At 39.3% G+C, this 8,992-nt stretch overlaps 1 pseudogene; it reads left to right on the forward strand.

The window, feature by feature from the left end:
* The window catches only part of LOC112925847 (mesoderm-specific transcript homolog protein-like), a 38,637-nt pseudogene extending 29,887 nt beyond the window's left edge, over positions 1-8,750 (forward strand).
* Positions 8,751-8,992: the final 242 nt, after the last annotated feature.

The raw sequence follows: 8,992 nt of genomic DNA on the forward strand, positions 1-8,992 counted from the left end.
GAGACACAGGCAGAGGGATAAGCAAGCTCCATGCAGGGAGCCCGATATCAGACTCGATCCCGGAACTCCAGGATCATGCCCTGAGCCAAAGGCAGACACTCAACCACTGACCCACCCAGGCATCCCTGAATAGATAGTTTTTTAAAGAAGATATACAAATCGCCAATAGGAATATGAAAAGATGCACAGCATCACTAAGCATTAGGGAAATGTAAATCAAAACCAGAATGAGGCTATCCCCTCACACCCATTAGACTGGCCACTATGTAAAACAACAGAGAACAGCAAGTGCTAATGGGGTTGGGGGCATTGGAACCCGGGGACATGTTGCCTGTCTCTGAGCCTCAGGTTCCTCATCTATGAAAGGGAGTATAATAAGAGTATTATGGGTGGGGTAGGATTTTTTTTTTGTATTTAAATGAGCACCTCTCCAATAAGCTTATTCAAAATGATTCAAAACAGTATCTACAGAGTAGTTCCGCTCTACATCTTTGAGTGCACTGCTGGTGGGAAGAGAGAATGGTGCCGCCACTATTGAAAGCAGGGTAGTTTCCTCAAAACATTAAAAATAGAATTATCATATGATGCAGCTCTCTCACTTCTGATTATATATTTGAAAAAATTGAAAGCAGGATCTTGAAGACATATCTGGCCACCCATGTCCACTGCAGCATTATGCCCAATAGACAAGAATCGGGAGCAGCCCAAATGTCCATCAATAGATAAATAAAGAAAACATAGTATATATGTGCAGTAGAATATTTTTTCAGCCTTTAAAAGGAAGGAAATTCTAACACCTGCCACTTGTACGAACTTCAAGATATTATGCTGAGTGAACCTGGCCAGTCACAGGAGGACTGGTTCTGTATAATTCCATTTATGTGAGATATCAAGAACATAGAGGGGAGCCTGGGGAGCTCAGCAGTTGAGTGTCTCCCTTCAGCTCAGGGCGTGACCCCAGGGTCCTGGGATCGAGTCCCGCGTCGGGCTCCCTGCAGGGAGCCTGCTTCTCCCTCTGCCTGTGTCCCTACCTCTCTCTGTTTCTTTCATGAACAAATAAATTAAAAAAATATTTTAAAACAAGAAGATAGATCATTCAGCATGTAATTTTTATTCATTTCTTTTCATTTGAATTGTCCCACCCACACCTTTCACAGGTGGCTTTGTAGATAGCCCCTGACAAGAAAAACCTCACTTTTTCCTCCTTGAGAAATTGCCTCCAAATCTAAGGTGGGAAAGGGGACTGGATCTCCAACTGCTTCCGAGGACACAGCACATGCTCCTGTTTTAAGCTCATGCACAATTAATTTTCACAATCCCTGAGCTAATGATGGTGGTGGTGAGTGTTTGTGTGTGCATTTGAGTGTACTAAGTGAAAGAATGGTGAGGAAACCAATGATCAATTGGCTGTATAAAAGTGATCAAGATAAATCAAATTAAGAATATTCATTGTAAAAAACATAATGGAAATCATGACTCTCAGTGTGTTCCTATAAATTACTTTGAGGACAGAAGCAAGAGAATGGAGAGCTTCAGAGTTCAGATGAAATTGGCTGGTCAAAAGTTAGATTTTCTTTAAAGACCCATTTTTGCCTAAAAAAAAAAACACACACACACAAATTTACATTCTCTCTTATAACTATTTATCACTAAAGTATTTTAATGACTTTACATTAATGGATGTTCCAGGAACTGTACCACATTAATCATATGGCTGTGGATACCTCCAGGAGATAGAGATAAGCCCATCCATCCTTGGAGATAAGCATTGCTGTAGGTCTGAGAGTTTGGGTGGAATTTAGATATATAAGCTATGCCATGCATAAACCGAGCAATCTCCCTTCCATTTAAGGTCCCAATCACTAAGAAATGGCAAAGTACTTAAACTTTCCGTGACTCTTATTATCACATTCCGTGTTGCTAATAAATTGCTTCTATAACATTACAGCATATTGATGTACTCCTGAAGTGTGTGGCTGCTCGAGAATCAAAAATTCTAAATGATAATTGGTCTAACACAACGCATTTAATGTGAATTTTTATAAAGCCGCATATTTACATCTATTATCAATCCATCATTGTATAAAATACTCCGTAGAAGTGGAATTCACATAGATTAATTGAAGTTTTATGATCTCTGATATTGAGATACGAAATACCTCTAACCCACAGTAAAATATTAAAAAAAGTAAATCAGAGGATGAGAAAGCGTCACTGGGATTTGTATGACCCTCCTATATCGGCTGAGGGCATTTTCTCAATCATAGGAACAGCATCTCTAAAGTAAAACTCTTATAAGAAAATAATGTGGGCCGGACTGGGGGGAGGAACATACAGAAGGCATTTCTGACCCCCCCCCACCCCCCGCTGTTGAGGGCCAAAATGAGTGAACTCGTCCATTGAAAACTTTGCACCTTGCTCAGAAAACTTTGATCACCTACACCTTGCTGAGCTCTGAGGCTGTTCCACACCCCACGGCTGTTCCGGATCTTCCTCAGAAGGTTCATTGAGCCTTTCTCCTCTTGTAGACTTGAAGCACCAAGCACTTGGGAAACCACTGTGCTGTGTGACATCCTTCCCTTCTCCCACTATGTGATTCTTAGTGCCAACTGCCTGTTTTCCTCTGCTACCCGTGCCCCCCCCAGCTCATGTTCCACTGCTTTTTGTTCTTTTCTCTTAATTCACATGCTTCATCAGCAAGCACTGATGGTTTTTACCAACCACATTGTCTGCCACTGTTGCCAGACAGTCCCTGAATTCCTGACTCCAGCTCTGAGTTTCCTCATGTTCATAAACGTTCTTCTTGGTTACCAGCAGAACAAAACCTAAGTGTCCCAGGCTCCCTCCTCAAGTTGGTAGTCTTTAAACATTTGTTCGACATACCCAGAAGAGCAAGACATCCCCCCGACTCTGGTGTTACCATTTCAGCTCTGGCCTCAAATTTGCACACACTTAGAAGACAAAGCTCTGGCTGTGCGACTCAGTGTATTTTCTTGTAGCGTCGGAATAGAGTTGGAGTCCATGTGCTTATCCACCCGGCTTACGGAAATTCATTGAATTTTCTTCAAAGTCTCTTTGCTGAGGGCCATTAAAATTTTAACATTAAATACCACATATCTAAGATTTTGTTCAACCACTGATCTCAAGTTTAGGGAAATAGTGTGTGTTTTTATAAAACACTTCCCATTCCGTTGAGTCGTTCTGGAGAAACATTGTACTGATCCTTCCTCCATTCTTTCCTTCCTTCCTTCCTTCCTTCCTTCTTTTTTCCTCCTTCCCTCCACCTTTCTTTCTTTCTTTCTTTCTTTCTTTCTTTCTTTCTTTCTTTCTTTCTTCTTTCTTTCTTTCTTTTTTCTTTCTTTCTTTCTTTCTTTCTTTCTTTCTTTCTTTCTTCTTTCTTTCTTTTCTTTCTTTCTTTCTTTCTTTCTTTCTTTCTTTCTTTCTTTCTTTCTTTCTTCTTTCTTTCTTTCTTTCTTTCTTTCTTTCTTTCTTTCTTTCTTTCTTTCTTTCTTTCTTTCTTTCTTTCTTCTTTCTTTCTTTCTTTCTTTCTTTCTTTCTCTTTCTTTCTTCTTTCTTTCTTCTTTTCCTTAAACCCCAGTGCTGTGAAGCAGCTCTAGTGTGATGGTAGGAAAGTGAAAGCAAGGAGCTCTTTAGTTTGGCGGTAATAAGGGGATCAGTACTTGTGTACTTACAAGGGGCTCACACTCTGGGCAACATTTCCAATATAATTTGCTTAATGCTTCTAATAATGCCATGTCTTTTACTTTTCCCATTTTATAGAGAAGGGAAAATTAGGTGTAAAATGCTAAATGAAACCTGTCTAGAATCACAAAGATAGTAAAACAGGGACCAGATTCAAATCCTCACTGTGGCTTGGGGGTGCATAGTTAAAACCAGTTACCATGATTTAATTCTTAGAAAAAAATATTTATTTTACACTCTATAGTTGGATGCTCTTCCCCAAAGAAATATAATATCCCATGCTTATCGCTGAAACATCATTCTTTGATTCTTTTATATCCCTATATAGTTCTTGAGTCTTGGTTCAGCAATTGTTTTTAGCAGTAAGTCATAGAATTCAGGTTTTGTGCTACCTGCCACTTTATCTCCTTCTGTCAAACATAGCTGTTGTTTACCTTAGTGATTTATCAAAATTTCTCATCAATTCATTTTTTAAAGCTATCAACCTCCTTCAAAGCCACTCTCTTTAAAACTGGGGGAGATCCACTTTGTCAAAATAGTTACAGAAGCTAAAGACAGAAAGGGCCGCTACATCTTTCTTTATGTTCTAGGGTCCTTTTCAAAGTGCCAATTTCATTTGTACCTATAAACTTTAAAAGATACTTAGTTCACCCAAACTTTCTGGCTGACACAAAATGGAATTCTCAGTACCTGAATTGCAATCATGGAAGATAACAGGCTCACACTGTGTGCCTTGTACCGTGATTGATTTTCAGATGCTCTTCAGCAAAGCACTTGCAGCTTAATTGAAAAAAAAAAAATCATTCCTCTAGGCTGTGTAAGGTGCAAACTTTGAGCAAAGTAGATTTTTTCTTGATTAGAAAGAATCCAAATGCATTAGAGAATAGATATGAACAGAGACAAAGACTACACAGCAACTGCCTAGCCCCACTAGTGTAGCTGGGATCCTATTTTTCTATAGCACAATGGTTTCCAGAGTTAGGGTTTTACAAACACTAAAATGTCAAGAAAATATTTGAGTACTGATATGAAGTTGTTAATGTTTCCTAGAGGAACACTTAAATACATACACACGCGCATTCTCACACGGTCCACCGATCATCATACCACACACCCATAGATATTACCACTTATAATCTAACCTTATAGAAATTTCATTAAAATGTTCCAAGTTTTCTAACTTTCCCATGAATACAAGACAATGTATCTATAGAACAGAAGTGGCCAATGGAATACTTATATTATAGACCATAAAGATTCAGTTGGGATTCTTAAATCTGCTAAGAAAAGCAATTCAATACCTGGATATTATATTTTGAACATATCAGACCTCCAGCTACTTGGGTATCTATTCACTCAACAAATATTTGTTAAATTTATTTTCTTTAAAGATTTTATTTATTTATTCATGAGAGACACAGAGGGAGAGAGAGAGAGAGGCAGAAGGAGAAGCAGGCTCCATGCAGGGAGCCCGATACGGAATTCGATCCCGGGAGTCCAGAATCACGCCCTGGGCCAAAGGCAGGCGCCAAACCGCTGAGCCACCCAGGCGGTCCCATTTGTGAAATTTCTATTATGTGTCAATTTTCTATATTTAAACCATGAAATGACAGCTTTATAAATGAGCAAGAAGCAAGGGATTATAGATTTATGTGTACATGAGGATGACATATATTCAATGTGTGCATAGTGTATCATGAAACAAAATAAACAATCCAATACAGTATCTGCCTCTTTATCCTGGGGGATATGTTCTAAAGCCTCAGTGGATGCCCAAACCACTGATGGTAACAAAACCTATATATATACTGTTTTCTCCCTCTATAGGTACATGCCTATAATCAAGTTCAATTTAAATCAGGCATGATAAGAGATTAGCAATGGTGACTAATAATAGGATAATTAAAGCAACACACTATAATAAAAGTTACGCAAATGTGATCTCTCCCTCTTTCTCAAAATATTTTATTGGCCTGTACTCACCCTCCTTCTTTTTGTGATGATGTGAGATGATGACATGCCTGTGTGATGAGACACAGTGAGGTGGATGGTATAGACACTATGATGTGGTGTTAGGCTGCTATTGACCTTCCAACAGGGCATCAGGAAGACCATGTATTTCTAGAACTACAGTGAAGGGGAGTCTATTGTGTAAAAGAAAAACACAGCAATTAAATGAATTTGATAGAGCTCACATTTTTTTCTTTTTTTTTGTCCAAATTCATTTCTATTAATAGAAAATAAACACTCCTGTTTCAGCTGTTTTACTTGAAATTACTAATAAAAAAAGAATTTAAAATGATCACTTAATCATCCTGTTTTGACTAAGACAATGAAACTGGTTTAAAAGAAAAAAAAAAAAAAGAAAAGTATTCAGCACCACTTGCTCATTGGCTTTTCAGAATTTGTTCCTAAAGTTTCTGGAGATTTTCTGTCTGTAAAGTACAGGAGTCACAGAGTTACATGAGGAAGACTTGCTGGGACAACCAAGGAGGAGTTAAATAATCGTCATAAAAAGAATCCCTGTACATTCAGCTCAGTAATGTGGACTCGACGATGACCCTCTCCCCTGTGACTCAGGAGGGACATGCTTCCATGCACTGAGGTATGAAGAATCAGACTGTTATTTGCTGTTAGAATTAGCCAATAGCAGTGGCTCTCTGGCATAGATGCTACTGGTCCTTAATATCCAGTGATTTTAGGAAAGTCTGCAAATAGTTTTGATCTAATTCAATTTATTCAGAAATTAAACACACGTAATATGGTTCACTACTCTACCAGAGTATCTGCTGGTTTTGTGTCTATATATATATATGTGTGTGTGTATGTGTGTGTGTGTGTGTGTGTGTGTGTGTCGGTAAATCATAGTCTTAAAGCATACTTAGAATGCTGCATTATTCAGACCAAAACCCATTTTAACAAAATGTCTATAATTAAAAGCAGCTGATGAAACAAAACCCAAAATCATGACAAGAGAGACTCATCTCACTTGAAAATGTGTTGCTTAGAGATTAAAAAAAAAAAAAAAGTGCCCTTAAAGCCATCCAAGGACAGGTAAGGAGACACTCTCTCCTCATTCTTTACCATAGGATTCCAATCAAGGATGGGCCAGAAATTTGCATCTCTAAATATTTCAGAAAAGTCCATAGAAGCGTTAAAAAGACATTTAATAATGTTTCTCTTTATCTGTGAGTAGTAGTGCTCCTGAGAATTTCCAAATAATGCAAAGACTTATTCACTCAGATGTGAAAAGAATGGGAGGTGGACTGTTGGTCATCCTTTTTATTTTCTTACTCTTTTTGTTAAATTTTTTAAAAAAATATTTATTTTAAAGATATATTTATATATATATAAATTAATTATATATATTAAAATTATACTTAATTTAACAGCATCTCAGCCTGCTTAACTATATATACAAACTGCAATTATATATATATATATGTATATATATATAATTGCAGTTTGATTTGCCAACATCTAGTATAACAACCAGTGCTCATCCCATCAAGTACCCCCCTCAGTGCCCATCACCCTGTTACCCCATGCCTCCGCCCACCTCCCCTTCCACTAGGTCATTCTTAGTCATAGCTGCTTCTATTTTGTTTAAATACTTGTTTATTTATTTATTCATGAGAGACACACAGAGAGAGGCAGAGACATAGGCAGAGGGAGAAGCAGGCTCCATGTGGGGAGCTGGATGTGGGACTCAATCCCAAGATCAAGACCTAAGCCAGAGGCAGACGCTCAAGGTGCCCCTTTAGCTGTAGCTTCTCTGGGAATTTTCTATATGCTGGTCACCAGTGTGAGTCAGGTGGGCTTTTGTGAGAGAAGGATGTTTGATGACCAGAACCAGACATTTCTTCCTAGTGGAATACACAACAGATAAGGGAGTAGGGGAGGTAATTTAGGGGACCTTCTCTTTCCACCTCAGAAGTAGTTGGTGAAGCCCATATACACATTTAAGGTGTCCATGGGGTCCTCTAGCTGTGAATAGTGGTTTCTATGGACATCCAGAATCCACACTGTTGACTGTGTGGTAGCATTTTCCTATACAGCTCCAAAAACTCTGGGTAGGGATTTGTAGGATCCAGTGGCACATAGACAAAATAAATGAGTATAGTCACAGAAGCAAAAGCTACCACCAGATGCAAAAGCTACCACTGAGATGCTGTTGCTCCTTGATTCCTAATAAACACTAGTGGATTCTTTGGTACTAGGATTCCCTAATTGCAGGACCCTGCATTTCCTGCCTAAGCTATACATTGCTAAGCTATATAATATCCTATCTCCTCACTTCTCTGTCTTGCTATTTTCTCCCAGGTCTCCTACTAGCCATGAGTTCTAACTAAATATGAAATATGAGTGTCCTCCAAACATGGAGTCTTGTCGCCCAGGTGTTAACTGAATCAGGGTAAGGAGATATTGGGTTCAAGTGGGGCAAGTGGTTGCGCCCTTGCTTGTGGCCCACCTTCATATCTTCCCCCTGCCTCCTTCCTCCACTTTCTCTTGCTCTTCACTCATCACTCGTTGAAGTTGTTAGGCAAATTTCTCATCTGTAAGGGACTGCACATCTTCTATCAAGACTCTGTGGGTGTGGTTGGAAGTCCTGAGATAGCAGTACTTTCACATGGCTTTCCAACATCCAGCTATGATGGCACGCAATTTGGGAAAGTCTGACCTTGAGGTTTTATCAAGTGATTGCCCTTCCTTTCTTGAGCTTTGGCTTCAGTGACAAACTGAGACCATATGACTAATTCCATAGCTAAGCAGGCTGGCAGTGTGGGGGCATGTCTGTGGCATCTGGGGCTCCAGAATCACAGAATCAAATTTTTTTGTCTCATGATTATGGAGATATTATTGCTCAGGAGCTGCTCTATAGGTTCAAGCAGCATCGATCGGGTCTGTTTACTATGAAGAGTCTCTGTCTGTCAGATGGAGGTATATTTCCTGAGACTCACTGTCCTCTTCTCCAAAAGATTCTCAAAGATGAAATCAAGCAGTCACCCATCCTCACATGATTGATGAACTTCTTTGTATTCTCCTGAGGTCTCACCCCAGCCTTTGGGCTGCACACCTGACCCTCTGAGAGTGAGCTGTGGAACATGTGGGAAGGGATACCCAACAAGGAGGGAACTTAGTTATCGACCATCTCTTATGGAACATCAACCAGAGGAAGTTCAGAAGACTCTGGTCTTCTGACAACAGCATCTCAGATAAGTCATCCAGATCACAGGAAGGTACACAGAGTACTGTTCTCAAGCAATGCACCAGAATATTAGATGATTTA

Source organism: Vulpes vulpes, chromosome 5 (assembly GCF_048418805.1).
Source record: "Vulpes vulpes isolate BD-2025 chromosome 5, VulVul3, whole genome shotgun sequence".
In the NCBI taxonomy this organism is placed as follows: Eukaryota; Metazoa; Chordata; class Mammalia; order Carnivora; family Canidae; genus Vulpes; species Vulpes vulpes.